Here is a 23,159-nt window from a genome sequence, read left to right on the forward strand (position 1 = left end):
ACAAGACCTCTTCAAACCGGACATGGTGCCTAATAAAAAGAAGGCCTCAAAATCCTCTAGGTGCTCCTTTGCTTCGGAGGCCGGTGCTTCAGTCCATTACCGCACTAGGGCCACATGTGGGATATCTCTCAAAACTGCAGAATCCGGGCAATAAATACTGAGTTGCTTTTCTCTGGCAAAAGCTTTTTTTTTTACAGAAAAAAATGGAATAAAAAGGATTTTCTGACAAAAAAAAAAATGTAACTTTCACCTCTACTTTGCTCTAAATTCCTGTGAAACACCTAAAGGGTTAATAAACTTTCTAAATGCTGTTGTGAATACTTTGAGGGGTCTAGTTTATAAAATGGGGTGTTTGATAGGGGTTTCTAATATATAGGTCTCTCAAAGCAACTTCAGAACTGAACTGGAACCTAAAAAAAAAAAAAATTAGGCAATACTTCGCTTCTTCCATTATACTGATAATGAGCAGCGCCCACCCCGAGATGACCCCAGTTTTGACCGTTTGTATTAACGGAGACCCCTATTAGAGTGTTTCAGTGCCCGGTTTTCCCAAGCATTCACCCCCGAGAAGTGTATTTCTATTGATGAGTCCTTGGTACATTTTAAAGGGAGGCTTCAATTCCGCCAGTACCTGCCGAGTAAGAGGGCAAGGTATAGTGTGAAGATGTATAAGCTGTGCGAGAGTGCATCAGGGTATACCTACAAATTTAGGATATATGAAGGGAAGGACACCAGTATTCAGCCCCCAGAATGCCCCCCCCCCCCTTACTGGGAGTTAATGCAAAAATTGTGTGGGATTTGGTGCACCCACTGCTGGACCAGGGTTACCACCTCTACCTGGATAATTTTTATACCAGCATCCCACTCTTCAAGTGCCTCGCTTCCAGAAGTACTTCAGCATGCGGCACTGCTAGAAGAAATCTGAGAGGCCTCCCTAAAACTCTGCTTGGGCAAACACTCAGAAGGGGTGAGAGCTGGGCACATTCTAGCAGCAACATATTGTGTGTCAAGGACAAGAGAGATGTCCTTGTATTGACAACAATACATGGCAACACCAGTACCCATGTACCTGTACGAGGTACCAGTACAGAGACTCCCAAACCAGACTGCATCCTGGACTACAATAGGTACATGGGAGGGGTGGACTTGTCAGATCAAGTCCTGAAGCCCTACAGCACCATGCGGAAATTGAGGGTTTGGTTTATGAAGCTGGCCGTGCACATCATACAGATGGCATTGTACAATGCATACATGCTACATCGATGTGCAGGCCAGAGGGGAACTTTCCTGTAATTTCAAGAGGTGGTTATCAAAAACCTAATCTTTAGGGACCAAGAAGGGGGGCACCCAGTACTTCTGGAAGCGAGGCCACACATCGTACCAGGGCAACACTTTCCAGGAGAAGTTCCCCAAACTGACCAGAAGGGAAAAAGTCAAAAGAGGTGCAAAGTCTGCTATAAGAGGGGGATAATATATCAATGTGACACGTGTCCCGAAAAACCAGGGCTCTGTATGATAGTGTTTTTTTAAATTTATCATAGATCCCTTCGATTTTTCATTTACCCTGACGCACTCCGCACAGCTTATCCTCCTCATCTTTCCCCTCTGGACCCTGCTGCGTGCCCAGGCAGCTAATAACAGCCACTTGTAGGGTATTGCCGTACCCAGGAGAACCCACATTACAGTTTGTGGTGTGTGTGTCTCCGGTGGCGCATGCTGGGCACAATATATTGGACACTGAAATGGCATACATATATAGAAAATTTCAAATCTCACACTGCACCATTTGCTGCGCATTACCTTTTAGACAATACCTGTGGGATCAAAATGCTCACTACACCTCTAGATGAATGCCTTAAGGGATGTAGTAGACATTTTGAAAACTACATATTATTGAAAAAAAATAAAACCTTTTTAACTCGCAGCCCAATTCAAATAAGTTCTGTGAAAAAACTGTGGCGTCTAAATGGTCACAACACCTATAAATGAATTCCTTGAGTGGTGTCGTTTCCAAAATGGGGTCACTTCTGGTGGTTTTCCATTGCTTTGACACCTCTGGGGCTCTGCAAATGCGACACAGCACCCAAAAACCAATCCAGCAAAATCTGGACTCCAAAGAACACATAGCGCTCCTTTCCTTCTGAGCCCTCCCATGGGCCCAAACAGCAGTTTATCACCACAAATGCAATATTGCTGCACTCAGGACAAATTGGGCAACAAAATGGGGTATTTTATTTCTTGTGAAAATAAGAAATTTTGATCAAAAATGACATCTTATTGGAAAAAATGTCATTTTTTAAATTCCACAGCCCAATTCAAATACGGGCTGTGAAAAAACTGTGCCGTCAAAATGGTAACAACAACCATAAATGAATTCCTTGAGGGGTGTAGCTTCCAAAATGGGGTCACTATTGGGGGATTCCTACTGTTTTGGCACCTCAACACCTCTTCAAACCTGGCATGCTGCCTAAAATATATTCTAATAAAAAAAGAGGCCCCAAAATGCACTAGGTGCTTCTTTGCTTTTGGGGCTTGTATTTCAGTCCACAAGCACACTAGAGCCACATGTGGGACATTTCTAAAAACTGCAGAATCTGGACAATACATATTTAGTAGAGTTTCTCTGGTAAAACCTTCTGTATTAGGGTATGTTCACACGAGGTCATTATGTCCATAATTGACGGACGTATTTCGGCCGCAAGTACCGGACCGAACACAGTGCAGGGAACCGGGCTCCTAGCATCATAGTTATGTACGACGCTAGGAGTCCCTGCCTCGCTGCCGGACAACTGTCCCTTACTCTAATCATGTTTTCAGTACGAGACAGTTGTCCGGCAGCGAGGCAGGGACTCCTAGCGTCGTACATAACTATTATGACTTCGTGTGAACATACCCTTACAGAAAAAAATGGAATAAAATTGAAATTCAGCAAGAAAAATTAAATTTGCAAATACCACCTCCACTTTGCTTTAATTCCTGTGAAATGCCTAAAGAGTTTAAAAACTTTCTAAATGCGGTTTTGAGGGGTCTAGTTTTTAAAATGGGGTGTTTTATGGGGAGTTTCTAATACATAGGCCCCTCAAAGCCACTTCAAAACTGAACAGGTACCTTAAAAAAAAAAGGCTTTTTCAATTTTCATAAAAATATGAGAAATTGCTGTTTATGTTCTAAGCCGTGTAACGTCCAAGAAAAATAAGTGTTCAAAAAATGATGCCAATCTAAAGTAGACATATGGGAAATGTGAACTAGTAACTATTTTGGGTGGTATAACCATCTGTTTTACAAGCAGATGCATTTAAATTCAGAAAAATGCTATTTTTTCAATATTTTCTTAAAATTTTTTCAGTTTTTCACAAATAATCACTGAATATATCTAACAAATTTTACCACTAACATAAAGCCCAATGTGTCACGAGAAAATAATCTCAGAATTGCTTGGATAAGTTTAAACATTCCAGAGTTACCACATAAAGTGAAATATGTCAGATTTTAAAAATGGGCTCTGAGCCGTAAGGCCAAAACAAGGCTGCGTCCTTAAGGGGTGAAGTCTGCGTTACAACAGACCGGTCATAGTGCCTGACTCCTGACACCAAAAGCGCCTACAATGGGCACATGAGCATCCGTTCCGGGTTATTGAGCAAGAAAAGAAGGTGGTCTGGTCTGATGAATCGTGTGTGTGTGTTAGTGTTACTTTGACACATACCACTTACCTAAACATTGTTGCAGACCAAGTATATATATGTGAATACCTATGAAGATACAGACCAAACGATAACGTTTAAAATAAACGTCCACACATATCAAAAACGAAATGAAGAATGAATACCCATAACTGTACGTGTGGACCTATCACACATCAAAACCGGAATAAATACGACAACAAGTACAAATTTGTACCTTGTAATAATAACAATGCTTTATTCAAATGCACATAAAAACATATTGGCCATCAAGACCTAAAATAAGACACACAATTTAAAAATGCATAGATGTGGAGCACATAAAGGCTATTATAAATGGAATATACTCAGTAGATAACAAAATCGAAATATATAGAGGGTCACTCAGGAAGGCATATACAGATAAAAAGATTCAAATACCACAGGTGTGTTACTTACACCCAAGCCTTCACAAGAGATCAATTAAGCCAGGACAAGTATAGATAGGGGAAGGCACACCACACGCTGGTATACGTGTAAGTGTAAAGATATCAACAAAGAGTAGCCATAATAAAGCCTAATCCCAAAAAGCTATACCAACCAGTATATGTCATGTTGAGCCTAGAAATCAACACCACACTGCGAGCCCCCTATATATGTTTTATAATAGTACTGTGCAAAAGGTTTAGGCCGTTGTGGAAAAATGCTGTAAGGTAAGAACGCTTTCAAAAATAGAAGTGTTCGCTTTCACTTTGTATTTTGTTAAAAAATAAAAAAAATTAACAGAAGGGAGATCTAAATCAAATTAATATTTGGTGTGACAATCCTTTTCCTTTAAAACAGCATCTATTCTTCTAGGTACAGTTGCACTAATACTTGGATTTTGTAGGATTATAGTCAGGTGTATGATTAACTCACTGAGCTTGCTGGGCTAAGTGGCTTGTGTAATAAGTGGAGTTAATAAAGCGGAGTTGAAAGAAATATTTAAAGTCCCCGTAAGTACTCTCCTTTTCTTTTACTTTTTAAATCGTTCATTGTTCTTTGTACCTGGGATAATGGATAGCAAGATTGGAGGTTTTCTTCAGTGCACAGTTTGCCATATGTATGCACGACTGGAGCGGGAGTTCCATGGAGGGCAAAATGCAACACTGAGGGCGATTGACCATCTTGAGTGGAGCATGCTGCCCATTGAGCATGCAGTTAGTGGGGGTAGATCTGGAGTATAAAGAGATCGGTCAGTAGGACCAGGAAAGTAGCTGGGTTAATGTAGTTAGGGGCAATAGAAAGGGGTACAAGAAAAGGAAGGTGACTCCTATTTCTGTTGTTTCAAGCAAAACTGTCAAGTTGGGTGATGATGCAACGGTGTCAGTCTCAGAAATGGCAGCCCTAGTGGAAACTGATCTCCCTAACAGCCGGGGGAACAGCCCAGCTAGTAATCAGCGGGATGGTAATGCTGGTAGGGCAAGACAATTAGTTGTAAGAGATTCTATAATCAGGAAGACTGATAGAACAATTTCTAACCCAGACCGAATGGTTTTCTGTCTCCCTGATGCCAGGGTTCGACATGTGGGGGAACGGATGGATAAATTACTGGGAGGGGCTGGTGGTGATCCCGCTCTCGTGGTCCATGTGGGAACCAACGACAGAATAAATGGTAGGTGGAGGAGCCTTAAAAATAATTTTAAAGGACTAAGCTATAAGCTGAAGTGAAGGCCCTCCAAGGTTGTATTCTCTGGAATACTTCCTGTGCCATGCGCATCACACGAAAACCAGCAGGTGCTCAGGGAGTTAAAGAGGGTCTGTCACCACATTATAGGTGCCCTATCTCCTACATAAGGAGATGGGCGCTATAATGTAGGTGACAGCAGTGCTTTTTTTGAGAAAAACAATCTATTTTTACCACGTTATTAGCGATTTTAGATTTATGCTAATTACTTTCTTAATGCCCAACTGGGCGTGTTTTTACTTTGGTCAGCGTCATACACTCCTCTGTACAACGCCCGCTTGGTCTAAAGTAAAAACACGCCCAGTTGGGCATTAAGAAAGAAATTTGCATAAATCTAAAACCGCTCCTAACGTGGTGAAAATAAATTGTTTTTCTAAATAAAAAGCACTGCTGTCATCTACATTATAGCGCCCATCTCCTTATGTAGGAGGTAGGGCACTTTTAAAGAGGCTCTGTCACAACATTATATGCATGGCTTAACTCTTGGTGTAAGGGAGAAGGCTTTGGATTGCAAGAGCACTTGACTGACTTTTCATTAGGGTACAAACTGTATTCTGCAGATTTGCACCTGATTGGAAGGGGGTTTTGTGTGCTGGGGGAAATCATTCTAACAGGGATGGCTGAGTATTTATACTAGAGCTGAGGAGGGAGGTCAGTGTAGAAAATAAAGAGGTAGATAGGTTAGAGAAGAGTCAGACTATATTGGGTGAGTTGTAGACTGTGAAGAGAGGATTCGGCAACAGGATAAGGAGATCCTTTTGTTACAACTCTACATAAATATGCCCACAAAATAAAAAAATAAAAAGATTTCTGATACTGAATGTGAAATATTGAAAGGCAAGTACAAGTGTATGTTCACAAAAGCCAGAAGTCTAGCAAGCAAAATGGGGGAGCTAGAGGCCTTTGTACTGGAGGAATATATTGATCTAGTTGGTGTTTTTGAAACATGGCTAGACTCTTCTCTTGACTGGGCTGTAAATCTACAGGGTTTTACACTGTTTACAGGGTTTTACAGGTGGTGGTGTATGTCTGTATGTGAGAAGTGGTATGAAGGCGAGTATGAAAGAGGCAATAGTGGGTGAAGATTTGTAATTCCACCTATTAGGTTTCAACCTCCTCACAAAGGGAGGTTAACACTGAAAAAATGAATCTATAGCCCAAATTTTTTTTCTATAGGTAACGACTAAAATTAAACACTACATGGCTTACACCTTTTGTAAAAAGGGCAATATATGACCACATAAAAAGGCATTTGAAAAATACAAATCTGAGGGTACAGCTTTAGCCTTTGTAAATTACAAATAGCTTAATTTAAATCCGCAAAAAGAAAGGCAGGTGGTGAAAGATAGCAAAACAAATCCCTAAAAAATTCTTCAAGTGTATAAATGCAAAAAAGCATAGTTCTGAACATGTAGGGCCCCTAAATAGTGGTACTAGGGAGTTGGTCACAGGGGATCAAGAGAAGACAGCTATTAAATGGGCTATTTGGCTCTTTATACAACAGAAGAAAGAGCAGCTGATATAGGCGGTTCAAGTGCTGAAAAAACATCAATTAATATACTGAATTGACTGAATGTAGATATGGTCCAAGCTAAGTTAAATCAAATAAATTTGAACAAGGCTCCGGGATCAGATGGGTTACACCCAAGAGTTCTTAACTCCTTCCCGCCATTTCACGTATAGTTACGTGATGGGAGATGGTCTTTTCCCGCATCTCCACGTAACTGTACGTGAAACAGATTGAACTGGCTCAGGAGCTGAGCCAGCGACATCACCGCCGGGTGACAGCTGTATGTTTCAGCTGGCACCCTGAGGTATTGGCCAGGACCGGAGCTAGCCTCCGATCCGACCGATTAACACCTCACATGCTGCGTTCAATAGAGATCGCAGCATGTGAGGAGTTTATAGCCACCAGCACCCCAGCAACGTGATCGCTGGGTTGCCGGTGGCTGCAAAGGCGATCGGAGGGCTAATACTTACCTACCGGTCCGCCGGAGGCGGAGCCTGATCGGCTTGCTGTTAGTGAACAACTGACAGTTCTAATACATTGCACTACATAGGTAGTGCAATGTATTAGAACATCAAACAAACAGTTGGACCTTCAAGTCCCCTAGTGGGACTAAAGAAAAGTGTAAAAAAAAGTAAAATAAAAGTTGTAAAAAATACAATAAAAGTTTCAAATAATAACACAAAACACAATCGCCCTTTTTCCCTTATCAAGTCATTTATTATTGAAAAAAATAATAAAGCCATACATATTTGGTATTGCTGCGACCGTAACGACCTTAACTATAAAAATATTATGTTATTCCGCACAGTGAACGCCGTAAATAAAAAAACTAAAAAATACTGACATAATCGCTATTTTTTGGTCACTTTGTCTTCCAAAAATTGAAATAAAAAGTGATCAAAAAGTCGCATGTACTTAAAAATGGTACCTATAAAAACTATAACTCGTCTCGCTAAAAACAAGCCCTCATACAGCTCCGTCGACGAAAAATTTAAAACCGTTATGGCTCTCACAACTTGGCGACAGAAAAAATCCATTCTCTTTACAAGTGTTATTTTATTGTGCAAAAAGTTGTAAAACATAAAAAAGTGCTATAAATTAGGTATTACCGGAATCAGACTGACCCGCAGAATAAAGCTAACATGTAATTTATAATGCATGGTGAACGCTGTATAAAAAGAACTAAAAAAAATATGCCAGAATTGCTGTTTTTTGTCACCTGGCCTCCCCAAAAAAAAAGGATAACAAGTGATCAAGCATGTACCCCAAAATGGTACCAATAAAAACTACAGCTCGTCCCACAAAAAAAAAACAGCCCTCATACCACTACGTCTATGAAAAAATAAAATTAGTCAAGGCACCAATAAGCCAGGAAATAAAAATATGCAGTTGTTCCGGCCCGAGGGGAACATTTCTTCTGTTTCAAGTAGCGAATTATCAAGGCCCCTAAAATTAGGGAACCAGGAAGGGGAGGGCCCAAACATATCTGCTGGAAGGGTGCCCGTATTATACCAGGACAACACTTCCCAGCAAAATTCCTCAAACTGCAAAGATCCCGAGTGTGGACCGAAAGGGGAATAAGTAAAGACCATTTATTATTGCGACACCGGCCTGTGCAGAAAGGATTGTGTCACAGCATAACACACATCTATGAATTATTTTATTGTTTTTTTTTACCTCACTATACCACCTGACTATGCCCCTTATATACTCCGCCCGCCTTACATGTACCCCCACATTATAAACGGAAACACCAGTAAGACTCAAAACAAAACTACTACAAGCAAAATCCACGCTTCAAAAGCCAAATAGCGCTACCTCCCTTCTGAACCCTACAGTGTGCCCAAACAGCAGTTTACTTCCACATATATGGCATCGCCATACCCGGGAGAACCCTTTTAACAATTTTTGGGGTGTGTGTCTCCAGTGGCACAAGCTATTGGCTTGGCATATCTATTGAAAAACCATTTTCACTCTGCAACATCGAGTGCACACCAATTTCTGCCAATCACCTGTGGGTTTAATATGCTCACTACACCTTGAGGGGTGTAGTTTCCAAAATGGGGTCACTTCTGGGGGGTTTCCACTGTTTTGGTCCCACAGGGACTTTGCAAATGTGACATAGCGACCAGAAACCAATCCAGCAAAATCTGTACTCCAAAAGCCAAATGGCGCGCCTTCCCTTCTGAGCCCTACTCTGTGCCCAAACAGCAGTTTATGACCACATATGTGGTATTGCCGTACACAGGAGAAGTTGCTTTACAAGTGTTGGGGTGCTTTTTTTCATTTATTTGTTGAGAAAATGTTTTTTTTTATCGTCACTGCCCAATTCTAATAAAATCTATGAAACCCCTGTGGGTTCAAAATGCTCACTACACCCCTAGATGGATTCTTCAAGGGGTGTAGTTTCCTAAATGGAGTCACTTTTTTTGGTGTTTTCACTGTTTTGGTCCCTTAGCGACTTGGTCTCCGCAAACCATTCCTGCTAAATTTGAGCTCCAAAAGCCAAATGGCGCTCTTTCCCTTCTAAGCTCCGCCGTGTGTTCAAACAGTCGTTTATGACCACATGCGGGGTATTGTTTTACTCGGGAGAAATTGCTTTACAAAAGTAGTGATGCATTTTCTCCTTTTAGTCCTTGTGGAAATTAGAAAAAATTAGCTAAACCTACATTTTCTTTGAAAGAGTGTAGATTTTCATTTTCACGGCCTACTTCCAATAATTTCTTCAAAAAACCTGCGGGGTCAAAATGCTCACTATACACCTAGATAATTTCCTCAAGGAGTATAGTTTCCAAAATGGGGTCACTTTTGGGGGATTTACACTTTTTTTGGTGCCGCAAGAGCCTTTCAGACCCGACATGGAGCCTAAAATATTTTCTAATAAAAAGGAGGCCCCAAAATCCTCTAGGTGCTCCTTTGCTTCTGAGGCCGGTGCTTCAGTCAATATGTGCACTAGGGCCACATGTGGGGTATTTCTAAAAAGTGCAGAATCTGGGCAATAGATATTGAGTTGCATTTCTCTGGTAAAACTTTCTGTGTTACAAAAAAACTAGATGAAAAATGAATTTCTGCAAAAAAAAAAGAAATTTGAAAATTTCACATCTACTTTGCCTTAATTCCTGTGAAACATCTAAAGGGTTAAGAAACTTTCTAAATGCTATTTTGAATACTTTGAGGGGTGACGTTTTTAAAATGGGGTGACTTATCGAGGGTTTCTAATATAGAAGGCCCTAAAATCCACTTCACAACTGAACTTGTCCCTGTAAAAATAGCCTTTTGAAATTTTCTTGAAAATGTGAGAAATTGCTGCTAAAGTTCTAAGCCTTGTGATGTCATAGAAAAATAAAAGGATGTTCAAAAAACGATGCCAATCTAAAGTAGACCTATGGGTGATGTTAATTAGCAACAATTTTGTGTGGTATTACGATCTGCCTTACAAGCAGGTACATATAAATTTAGAAAAATGCAAATTTTTGCAATTTTTCGCAAAATTTTGGTGTTTTTCACAATTAAATACTTAATGTATCGAGCAAATTTTGCCAGTAAAACAAAGTCCAATGTGTCACGAGAAAACATTCTCAGAATCGCTTGGATAGGTAAAAGCATTCCGAAGTTATTACCACATAAAGTGAAACATGTCAGATTTGAAAAAATTGGCTGTGTCCTGAAGGGGTTAAAGGGAACCTGTCACCAGCATTTTCGGTATCAAGCCAGCAATACCTTGTGAAAGTGGGTGAAAAATCATTGTTAGCTAACCTATAAATATGTTAAAAGTCGGTTCTGTACCGTCAGTATTCTTGTTTTCAGTGGTCCAGCGCCGTATGCAAATGAGCACAAAAGAGTCAAAGCTTCACTCGAAAAGAGTTAGGTTTTCATTCCTCCGGCGTTTCAGAGTTGGCTCCGCCTCCTTGTTTTTGATTGACAGCTTCTCTCACTCCACTGCACATGAAATCCCGCGCTTGCGCATTGAGACAGTTATGCTTTATAACATACGACGACGAAAGGGGGTGTGTACCCGCCTGGTGCATGCGCATTTAAATATTTCAGGATGAATGAAGCAGGGAAGGGTGGTGAGGCACGCATGCGCAAGATCTGAAACAAGATTTCGGCATTTAAGGCTGTACAGGCGGCGTACGTGGGCGGAGTTAAGATCGTGCGTCACTAAGCTAAATTTAATTACCATAAATGGCGGTAAATCTTTAAATGATAATATTTCGGGCAAGAGGAGGACGTGAGGAGAGAAGAACACATCAATGAACTATGGACAGCTGCGGCCACTACAGGGTCAGGACGTTTTATAAGGTAAGATGGTGATGACCGGATCCCTTTAAAGAACTTAGTTCAGTTATTTTTGTCCCCTTCATAATAATCAGAGATTCTCTAGTGATTCTCAAGGGACTGGTGCAGGGCAAATATGGTGCCTATTTTCAAAAAGGGCTCTAGGTCTTCTCCGGGTAATTACAATGCATCTGGAAAGTCTTAAAACCCTTTAATTTTTCCACATTTTTTTATGTTGAGGCTTTGTGCTAAAATAAAAATAAAAAAATCATGTTTTTCCCCATCATTCTGCACTCCATACCCATGATGACAAAGTGAAAACAGAATAAGAAATGTTTGCAAATTTATTAAAAATGAAAAACTCAGATTTTGAAGGACTTAAGTATTCCCAATCTTTTCTATGACACTTGAAATTTATCTCTCGGGGGCCTCCCATTTCTTCTCTGCATCTTTGAAATGTTTCTACACCTGTCGTCCTGTGATAAATTAATTTGATTGGACATGATTTGGAAAGACACACGAATTGTCTGTATAAGGTCTCACAGCTGACAATGCATATCAGAGCACAAACCAAGCCATGAGGAGAAAAGAATGGCCTGTAGAGCTCAGAGACAGGATTGTGTGGAGGCACAGATCTGGAGAAGTGTACAAAAATTTTTTCTGCTGCACTGAAAGTTCCCAATAGCACAGTGGCTTCCATAATTCTTAAATGGATGAACTTTGGAAAAACCAGGACTCTTCCTAGAGCTGGCCGCCTCACCCAACTATGTAATTGGGGGGGGGGAGGGCTTTGGTAAGAGAGATGACCAAGAACCCAATGGTCACTCTGGCTGAGCTCCAGTTTGTGTGCAGATGGGAGAAATTTCCAGAACGTCAACCATCACTTCAGCACTCCACCAATCTGGGCTTTATTGCAGAGTGGCCAGAAAGAAGCCTCTCCTCCGTAAAAGACACATGAAAGCCCGCCTGGAGTTTGCAAAAAAGCACATAAAGGGCCCTCAGACTGTGAGATACAAGATTCTGTGGTCTACCATCCCTACAGTGAAGCATGGTGGTGGCAGCATCATGCTGTAGGAGTGTTTTTTAGCAGCTGGGATAGCGTGACTGGTCAAGGTTGAGGGAAAAATGAATGGAGCAATGTACAGAGTCCTTCTAAATGAAAACTTGATCCAGATCTCTACACATGGCCCCGTGGCGCTCTCTCCACAGGGCCCCGTGGCGCTCTCTCCACAGGGCCCCGTGGCGCTCTCTACACAGGGCCCCGTTGCTTTCCCTACGTTCTTGTCTGCCAAATGCTGCCAACTAAGCAGCCAGACTGCATTTAGCGACACTTAGACTGGAAATCTGGATTATTAAAATGAGCACTTGGAGTAAACTCACAAATGTCTGGTAAGTTTAAACCTAGCAGTATTATTATAGTAACTAATTGATTAACAATAATTTTTTCCCAATAAAATTTTTATTTGGTATTTCTGAGAAATATAGCATATACAGAGGATCCTCAAGATGAGAAACCCATGGAATCATAGTAACATAAAATAAATACAGGGAATCTGTAATAATCATGCAGTTCTCAAAGAATATCAGATCATTTACATGGTATTCCAGCATAACAATACAGCATCACAGAGTACACGTCCTCTCAAGATACGACAACTGCCACAGGCAGTCAGGCCCCACAACAGGAGCCAGGGGTAGAAGAAGCAGAGCTTAGGTGACATTGGGAACATGAGCCAACATGCTCCAGGGTTCTTAAACTGCGCTGGTGTGAAAGTTTTAATAGCCCATGATCTTTCCATTCAGAAGAACTGAATTTGGTTGAATAGTTCTACTTCAGTTAAGAGATCAGACCGTTTCCGGGCTGTCATAAGTCTCGTGGCGGGAAGTACATGGTACAATATTATACGCCCATGATTTGGGATTTGGTCAAGACCCAGAAAACATAAGGTCAATCCGGGAGAAGCCACTACGTGAGATCTCAGTTGGCAAAATAAGCCAGAAAGCAAATGACGGAAAGCAATTTATTCCCAATTGAAAAGGGAATAAACTATTGGGCAATCACACCACATATGCATGTATGTACCCCTAGCTCCGTATCCCCTCCAACAAAACTCAGACACATAATCTGACATTTTAGCTACTTGTGTTGGTGTAAGGTACCACCTAAGGGCAATTTTCCTCAACATTTCCCAGTGCACCGAGAAACCCTACGTACCCATGCCAAGGCCATCCTCATCCCACTTGGACATGTAGGAAGTTTTTACAGTGGGTAAATGGGTGGTAAACAAGTTGTAAAGTAGAGATATACCTTTGACCTTATGCAGATTGTTAGCATAGAACAGTAATCTTGACGTGCAAGAAACGGGTTGGAAATATCCAATGAGGAAAGCTCATGGCGAATACACAGATATTTATAAAAGCCAACATTAGGGATACCATATGAGGAAGATAGATCCTGGAATGAGCGGAAAATAGAGTTGTCGTAAAGGCAGGAAATTTTCCCCATTGTCAATATTTAATGTTGCCAATCAGGGTTTATAAGTATCTGAGGGGCATATCTTTTAGAGACCCGCATTCACCAAATTTATAATGGCGGAGAAAGGTACAACCACGCTCGCAAGGAGGCCGTCGTCTCCAACAGAGGAACCCTTGCGGATAACCGAGGGGGAGTATTCCTCTTCAGGAATGAAATAAGGGAGGTACCAGCTACACAGCCTTCTATGTACACCCATTTTTTCTCGCACCACGGGATCCACCATAGTTTAATTTGGCCTAGAATAGTAGCCATATAATGTGTGTAGATAAGGGGCTCTCATCACACCAGACTGCCGGGGCCCGATTAAAGTTGACATACGAACCCTTGGATGTTTTTCCTCCATATAAATAATAATTCCCTTTGTAGCCATGGAATGAAAGGTCCTACCCTAAGGACATGCAGGATTTTGGGGAATTTGGCTGCTGCAACAGCCTGAAACTGCCTGCATAGTTGCTTCCCTAGGAACACCTCTGGGACCCGCAACTATCTCTAGATCGGGACCCCCTAAACCCTGTTCTATTGCTCTGTGTTATGGTTGAAGAATTTGATTCCCGACCATGAATCATGGAAACAGCGTAGCTCGCTGAGCTACGCCGTTTCTGGAACTCCCATAGTAGTGAATGACCGTTACGGAAGCAGCGTAGCATACGAGCTATGTTGTTTCTGTAACTACCATTCAGTTCTATGGGACTTACGTAAACCGCGTTTCTCAGCGAAATCACACGCTTCAGCCACAACACAGAGCAGTAGAGGTTTAGGGGGCACCATTCTAGAGATAGAGGTGGGACCCGCATCTATCTGACATTTTATGACCTATCGTGTAGATACTCCAGGTTTTGATAAAAAGGATAAGACCTTACAGCAGTCTCTTGAGAGGTTTACAAATCATTTAAAGGAACGCAAGCACTTCCAATTCCAAAGGGATCTGCAGGAATTTAGGGAGAAAAAAGCTTACGATTTTGTCAACCAACAACAACAGCCGCAGCAGAGTAGGGGGCCTAGAGAATCTGAGCCTTCTACATCAGAGAGTGAAACCACAGACTCTGAGAGAGTGGGCCCATATTTTGGAGCTGGTGGTGGAAGACAAAAGTATAGGGGGGGTCCTAGAGGCAAAAATAGAGGCCGTGGTAGGGCCTCTGCTAATAGTGGCAATAATTTTTTATCCAACAATCCCCCTATTTCCCGCTACATGCTAAGGAGGCAAAGGGATGTCTAAAGGGAAGAGAAACTGACAAATTGCAGATTATGAATTTATCAAAATACTGTTTAAAAACATCTAAGATTATGCTGTTGGAGAAGGGGCTTTCGTTTGTACCCACAGTAAGATTTGATTAATTTACCTGGGTGAAGGATTTACACCTTTTTGCTCGAAAATTAAAATAGATAAAGTTTTTTAAGCATCATAATAGAAATGCTTAGAAATGGGTTTAGAGGAGTCTGATTTAGAAGGCCTAGAAGCACTGGAAGGGTTGCTTGAGGAATCAAGTAGAGTTCCAGGACAGGGACCGTTTACTAACCTAAAAACTAAAATTAGGAAATTGCCGCCAGTTGGGGATTTCACAAATGTTGACCTATTTGTTGAATTGGTGGGCGAAGAGTTAAAGCTATTGGAGCAGGATATGAGTGGAATGGAGAATAATCTGTCCCGGTCTGAACGTGAAGCCCTGACTACTTTGGAAAAGAGACAAAACATAGTTCTGAAAGCATCCGACAAGGGTGGGAACATTGTAGTTATGAGTAGGGAATATTATAAAAAGATGTGTGAGGACATACAACTCAATCCTGAATGCTATACCATCTTGAGAGAGAATCCCACAGGTCAATTTAAAAAGGAATTACTAAATATCCTTCGTGATGCAAAAAGCAGTGCACTTATCAGTGCTAATGAATTCAACTTTTTATATCCACAATTTCCTACTTTGGCTTGTTTTTACAGTTTACCAAAAATCCACAAAGGGTATCCACCTCTACGTGGTAGGCCAATTGTATCAGGCATTAATAATCTAACCCAAAATGTGAGCACATACATAGACGTAGTGTTGCGTCCCTTTGTTCTGAGTTTGTCGTCATATGTGCGTGACACAATGGATGTTTTGAAAAAAATTGACGGTGTCACGCTAGAACGAGGTACAATGCTGGCAAGCTTGGATGTAGAGGCACTGTACTCCTCTATTCCACATGAGCTTGGCTGCAAAGCCGTTGAATACTACCTTAGAACACGAGGCACTCAATATATGGCTCACAACCAACTTCTATTGCAATTGCTAAATTTTGTGTTGGAAATTTTTTTATTTGTTTTTGAGGATCGCATTTTCCACCAGCAACGAGGTACGGGGATTGGGAGCCCTACTGCCCCCACATACACGAATCTGTACCTTGGGTGGTGGGAAGAGACAGTCATTTTTGCTGTTACTTTGGAATTCCTCTGTTAAAGAATTTAATGCCTTTTGTGTCTGCCCTCAATAAGAATGATTTAGGGCTGAGATTCACAAGTGAAATCAGTGATCTAACCTTATCATTCTTAGATCTAAAGATTACTAAAACAAAGGAAGGTACAGTTTGTACCAAGGTACATCGTAAAGAGACAGCAACCAATAGCTTTCTACAATGGGACAGTTGCCACACTTATCCCCTCAAACGAGGTATCCCTAGAGGCCAGTTCATGAGAATTCGTAGGAATTGTATTTCCCTCGACGATTTTGAGCTACAGTCACAAGGTCTTGCCTCTAGATTATGGGATAGAGGATTCCCAAAAGGAGTAATCCAAAAGGCTTATGAGGTAGCGAGAAACTCTAATCGGACAAGTCTTTTAGTTCCAAAAAAAAGGAGGAAAAAAAATCACTAGGCTTATAGGTACCTTTGATTCTAAACAACCAGAAACTATGAAAATACTGAAAAGGTATTGGCGCATCCGCAGTGCAGATATGGACCTGGTGGATCAAATCACTCACCAGCCATCAGTCACATTTCGTAGGGGTAAGAACATTCGGGACAGGGTGAATCAAAGTTGCTTTTATCCTATACCACACGAAGGAACATGGCTTGATAGGAAGGTTCCAGGCACATATAAATGTGGTAGCTGTAAAGCTTGTAATTTTATCCAGAATGGGAGAAAATTGAAATGCGTCACCACCGGAATCGAGTATGATATACGAGATTTTGTGAACTGTAAAACAGCAGGAGTGGTATATCTCATTACGTGTTCATGCCCACTTAATTATGTCTGTAAAACTATTCGACAATTTCGGCGTTGAATTAGGGAACATGTAGGAGATGTGACAAATGAGAGATACTCCCATATCCAAGCATGTACATGCTAAACACCATGGCAGAGCAGAATGCCTGAGATTTCAGGCGATTGAACTGGTGCGACCTCCAAGACGTGGAGGAGACTGGGACAATCTAATCCTTAGGAAAGAGGCCGAGTGGATCTACAGACTGGCATGTACACAGCGAGAAGGTCTAAATGAACAGACAAATTATACCTGTTTTATCTGATTCTAGAGAGTTCCATTAGAGGCAGTTTAAACAATTCTTTCTTCTATAATGTTTTGAGTCATCTAAGCTTATTTTCAGATGTTGATACTATTGTCCCTTTATCTATTTTTGTAATTTAAATACCATTCTTGCTCATGTATTAGAATACTATTCCTGCTCATCTATACCATTGTGTGAACAGAGTGTCTATTAGACGTAAGGCTGCCAGATTGCTGTGTTGAGTTGGACAGCAATCTTAATTCTCATACAAACATAGTCAGCTCCGTCTCCTAGATGGGAGGGCTCTGGGCAGTAATGAGATGCACTCCTCGACCCCTCTATGCGCCTGCGCGATCGGCGCGTTGTTGGTGCTGGTCTTCCAGGTGCGTCAGCTGACGCGCCGGGAGTCACATGACCACACGTCACGTATGACGTGGGCGACAGTGGTCGGTCGTCTTCGAGGCTTTGCCTCAGCCCAGGGGGAGGAGTATTAATTATATTAACTGAGTCCTTAGCGTGCCGCTGACATCCATGCGAGCACGCTTCCGTGTTGTGTAACAGAATATCTGTTACAGTTCTCTATCCCTGGCGCTTCAGCTAGACTGATGACAAACATAGACCCCTGATGAATTAGTATATAGAAACGTGTAGGGTCAGACGAGAAGGGATTATAGCGTAGGTGACGGTGGTATCGTTGGGTAACCCCAGCACTGGAGTATTTAGGAGCGGTAACGGCAGGCTCCGGTGTTTTGCAGGTTCCCATCCACTGTTACACCAATGTTAAACGCTGATCCAATATATATCTATTTAACACAATCAAAGGAGGGTTCACAAATGAACCAGGGATTGTAGTATACATTTAATACGTTTTTAAACAAACACGGTGGGGCTTTTTTCACAGTGGTGATTGTACCCCTGTTTTTAGAGTTATTTAATAAAAATTAAAAATTGTACTCCTTAATCACTTCAGTGAATTCATATCATGTGGACGTGTCATAAATGTCTCTGTTAGGAAAACCCCTTTAATAGATTGTTCCAAATCCTCAGTAATCTATAGCTTATCTTATGTTTGACTTAAAAGGGTTGTCCGGGCACGGAACAGGTTTTCATACTGATGACCTATCCACAGGATAGGTGATCGATGGGCATCCGTTGTTCCGGCTGCTTAGGGGCACTGGATGTTATGCAGTGTTCAGTGCCAGAAGCAGATGGCTCCGTACACTGCATAGCAGCCATGCTGCAATTCTGCTTCTATCCACCTGAATAGGAGCAGTACTGCAGCTCAGCCGCTATACTGTGACCGGAGCCATCTACTTCCGGCACGGACACCCAATGCCCAGAGTCAGCTGGTTGGTGCGTGGTCTGGGTTTCGGACCCCACCGATCATATACTGATGATTTATCCTGTGGATATCATGAGGAGAAATCCAAATTGGATTTAGTTGAGACTCCGTAGCAGAATACCAATGCTGTCTCTTGGATTTCTGCTGCCGTTTTGCAGCTCAACAGCCGCGTTTTTGCCTGCAAATTAGCCCTATTTAATGGGGATAATCTGCTTGTGGCTACATGACCCTGAATGAAGCCTATATTAACAGGGTGTTTTCCATTGAATACAATAGCAGGCTTTTTACAAGTGTTTTTCACACCAGTATCGGCGTTAAAATTCTTTTGTGTGAGCCGGGCCTAAAAAGAAAGATCTTGTTTAAAAATATTACTTTGATTAGAATCCATTTTATGATATTCTGTAGTATGTACATATTGGTTTTATACTGAATAGGTAAGGAGACAGTTAAGTAATCTATTGGGGTACAAATAAAGTAATGTTATTTGTTGTATTATTTTTGTGTTCTGTGAAAAAAACAAAAAACATAAAAAAATGCTGTATTGTAACAAGTGTGTGCATTCTTTATATTGTTCATCTTTCCTTTCTTCCAGTTCTGGTCAGCATGCTGCAGTCGACGGACCTCCTGAAGTTCTTCAGTTTTCCTCTGGTAACATATATCCTGGGAAAAGCATTAAAATGCGGAGCCACGACTGACCAAGGAAATGGAGTTGCCCTGTACCATTAAAATTTAGAACTAACAAATGGTTTCAAAAGGGATCAGAATAATGCTCATTCCTTTTTATTGAAGAAAAACTTAGGGAAATAAGGAAAAAAAAAAGTGATGTGAATTTATTCCTTCGATACGACTAACCTGTAGCGTTAAAATCCCTGCAGTTCTGAGACTGCTCTATCTCATACCTATTTCTTTTACCAGGTGGTGTCTGTACAACCACTCCTGATCTCAATGTAGCACTTTTTTGAGGGTGAGGGTACCAGTCCAGGACTTGACCATTTGAAGGCATTGTGAGGTGTATATGTATTGTGTGTTTGTCTCTTCCCTAAATAAGAAAGATAGCTCAATAAACCTAATGAACTATTTTGTACCTTTTAACTATTAATCACATACATTTTCATAATGGAAATGTAATGCAGTGCAAAATTCTAGTGTCAGGCATTTGATAGTGTTTGAAATGAGTTCTTAAGCAAATATTTTAATAAGTAGGCGGGCTTTGAATTATGGAGAACATGTTGTCAAAGTTGATCTTGAGGTTGGTACAATGAAGAATTGCTCATTGCCTTAAGTCCTTTAAACATATTCATGGTACTTGTTATTAACTGCTTAATGTAAAGAGGTTTGCACTCTACAGCATTAAGTATCGTTATGAATTTTATTATTTTGTGTAACTCAAGTGTATGCTAAAATGCGAAACGCCATTTCTCTCAACAATGTCCTCAAAAGGCCAGGTCACCAATTATCGTGCCATCACCCCCTCCCCCTTTTTTTTTTAAACAAATAGGGTTGGTTTTTTTTTATGGGAGGAGCAGTAGGGGGGCATAGGAAATATCATAGATGGTACATTCATCTATCAATATCATTCCTTTGTATGTGAGCATTAATCTTTGGGAAAGGATACGATGTTCCATTTCAGCTGTTTAAAAAAAATTATAATTCTCAGCTCTTCCAACCTGTTGACTTGATCGCTCCCAAGCAGAGTTGAACTCTGGAAGACTATTGTGGTTTTTGCCCACTCTAAGGAACTTCGGTATATCTGGCACTGCTTTTGTGCCATCTATACAATCACACTAACATTTTTAGTCCGTACTAGTTTAAAGCTGCTATATATAATCCTGTATTTATCTTGTAGTGAACGATTGGTATTTTTGAGTTGAATCTGATATATTAATATGCGTTTTATGAGCGGTACAAATCGACCCTATTCCCTAATGATGTGGATTATAGCCTCCTAGCTATTAAATGAATGGGTTGCTCTCCTGAAGAAATAGGAGGTGGTGTTCCTTAAGACGACTCTATTGGTCTTTCAAACAAGTTGGACAATGTCTAATGATGCAGAATGTTCCTTCAGGTGGATATTGGACACACTGAACTGTTTAATCCATGCTGAATATCACTTTACTGTACGATGGAGGTGAGCACTGCTGTATGATGAGGCTGAGTTTCTTACATTGATTATATGCTGCGCTGTATAAAAATCCTTACACGAACAATAAACTGTATATTATCTATACTATGCTTTACAAAGGTATATGTCACCCTGCATAATGATGAATTAGTCTGTTCTGTCATGATCAAGTTTCACTGTCAAAAGATGAGTATATACCAAAGGAAGTAAATGGGAGGCTAGTAGCAATTTTCTGTTTCAGACCATTATTGCCCCTGGACTGAGCTCCCATAATTTTGTAGCCAGATATATTCCAAATTGATCAAAAACTTCCAGAGACGACATGGTTCTGGGTCCAAAATTTCTTCTGGTCCAAATAGTCAAGTTTTTAACATGTTGGTAAATGTTTTCTTAACATGAATAGAGGCAATATAAAATGTTTACATTTTATTGTACTACAGAGCTCTAATGTGTAGGGAAATGCCATTCAAATATTTGTTTCTAGGTTGCTTTTTCAATAATTAACTTCATCTGAACTCTAAATTTTTACAAAATGTATGTGTTGCTGTAAAGTGGTACTGTAACTTTTCACTAGCAACGCAGTATGTATAAAGTGTAGAACAAATCTTTCATTGTAGGTTTAGAATGTCACCTTAATTTGTTATAAATTTGAAATTGTATTTGATTAAAATAATTTTCTGTATTTTTTATTGAAACATATTCCCTTCAATGTATAAAAGATTGGCTTGATGCTGTTTACCTATGCATTATGAAACTGTTGCATTATGAAACTGTTTTATAGGGTTAAATGCTTCACGCTCACTGCCATTACAACTACTACTACTTGTGTTAAGAATACAACAAAGTTTTCCTTTCCACGTTCAAAATGGTAACGTTTATATGAAATAGCGCTGATTAAGAAATAATGTAAAATATAGGAAATTTCAAGCAATACAAATTCTTGGGCCTAATATGTACAAGTAAAAAGTCCAAAGAAGGGTCACAAAGGTGCTAAAGACCCTCATGCGCTAAATTCCATAACATGAAATAGAAGTATGAAGAACACCATGTTGTCTTAATCTTTTCATTTACTTTTAAACAGATTACATACATTTTTTTTGAAATGTGAGACAGTTTTATTCTGCTTTAAAAGTTCGCAATTTCTGTAGATTTTCTTTAATCTGGCAGCCAATAATCTAGTTCTGGTTTCTTGTTCATAATTCCTTCATAGTCCAGAATCTCCCAATACTGGAAAAAGCAGAAATAACCAAGTAGATAATCACTCTTATTATCAAAGTTTGGCCCCTCTCACAGCATTTGTAAGTCAAACCAGGAGTGGATCCAAAACACGGAAGAGGTCTTTCTGTTATACTTCTGTGAATGTTCCATTCCTGGTTTTGCTTTACAAATACTGAAGCAATATGCTGACCAAAATACTGCCATGTGAAAGTGGCCTTAATCTTAAGGCCCTATTACACAGGCCAATGATCGGGCAAACGAGCGTTCATGTGAACTCTCGTTCCCGATCACTGCCCTGTGTAATCAGGGCAACGATCAGCCGATGAACAAGCAAACGCTCATTCATCTTCTGATCTGCTCTTTTATGCCGAATTAAAAATCATCGTTGTCGGCAGCACGTCTCCCTGTGTAACCAGGGAGATGCGCTGCCGCAATAATGAAAATTTATTGGGATGAGCAATCAAAGTACCGATTGCTTGTCCCTATACACAAGCAATCATTGCACCATGTGAAATGAGCAAACTAGCCCCGATCAATGAATTGTCTCGTTGATCGGCGCTCGTTTACACAGCCCCCTTTGGGCCGTGTAACAGGACCCTTTTGCCTACTTTTAGACTACAAGCTCTGTAATCCTACAGATACTCTTAATGATGGATCAGTTATTTTCATTTCTATGGGACTTGTCTCATACTGATGCCAAATTCTATCATTTTGTATCAGTCTTTCTTTTTTTTTAAATTCATTTGACAGATTTAATACTGATTGGACTGATGCAAACTACTACCGATGTCACAAATTTAGTTGCAGGGCAAAAAGAATACTTCAAAAAAAAAAAAAATTGAATTAAACCTGGCCTTCCAAGTTCTTCTGATGTTTGGAATTTTTTATAGTTGGTCACATACAGGCTGTTAAAATGTATACCTCTAATTATTGTTAAAGAAAATGTTGTATTATTTAGACTTTGCTTACAATAGCTTTTCTTCATTTCCGTCAGGCTTTCCGTACTTTTGACAACAGAGCTATTCTTGCAGTCAAATCGAAGCGGAACCATGACCAATATGTGGCATACTCAATTAAAAGTGAATAGGATCTGTTATGAACTAAAGCCATGATGCAAATGTTAACAAAGCCTTAAAGGGGTTTTTCCAAAGAGACATTTATGACATATCCACAGGGTCGGTCATAAATGTCAGATAGATGTGGGTCCCACCTCTGGGACCTGCACCTATCTCTAGAATTGGGCCTCCTAAACCCCGTTCTAGCTTTTTCTGATGTCGCTGACTCCCGGCCA

The 23,159-nt window shown here is 40.6% G+C and overlaps 1 protein-coding gene across 3 annotated transcripts in view; it reads left to right on the forward strand.

The window, feature by feature from the left end:
* The window catches only part of ANKS1A (ankyrin repeat and sterile alpha motif domain containing 1A), a 248,160-nt gene extending 226,815 nt beyond the window's left edge, over window positions 1–21,345 (forward strand). For all 3 annotated transcript variants that reach the window (XM_075853521.1, XM_075853522.1, XM_075853523.1), the window contains one exon: window positions 19,121–21,345. The gene's annotated coding sequence lies outside the window, so the exon portion shown is untranslated. The remainder of the gene's footprint in view (window positions 1–19,120) is intronic.
* The last annotated feature ends 1,814 nt before the right edge of the window (window positions 21,346–23,159 follow it).

This window comes from Rhinoderma darwinii, chromosome 2, assembly GCF_050947455.1.
Source record: "Rhinoderma darwinii isolate aRhiDar2 chromosome 2, aRhiDar2.hap1, whole genome shotgun sequence".
In the NCBI taxonomy this organism is placed as follows: Eukaryota; Metazoa; Chordata; class Amphibia; order Anura; family Rhinodermatidae; genus Rhinoderma; species Rhinoderma darwinii.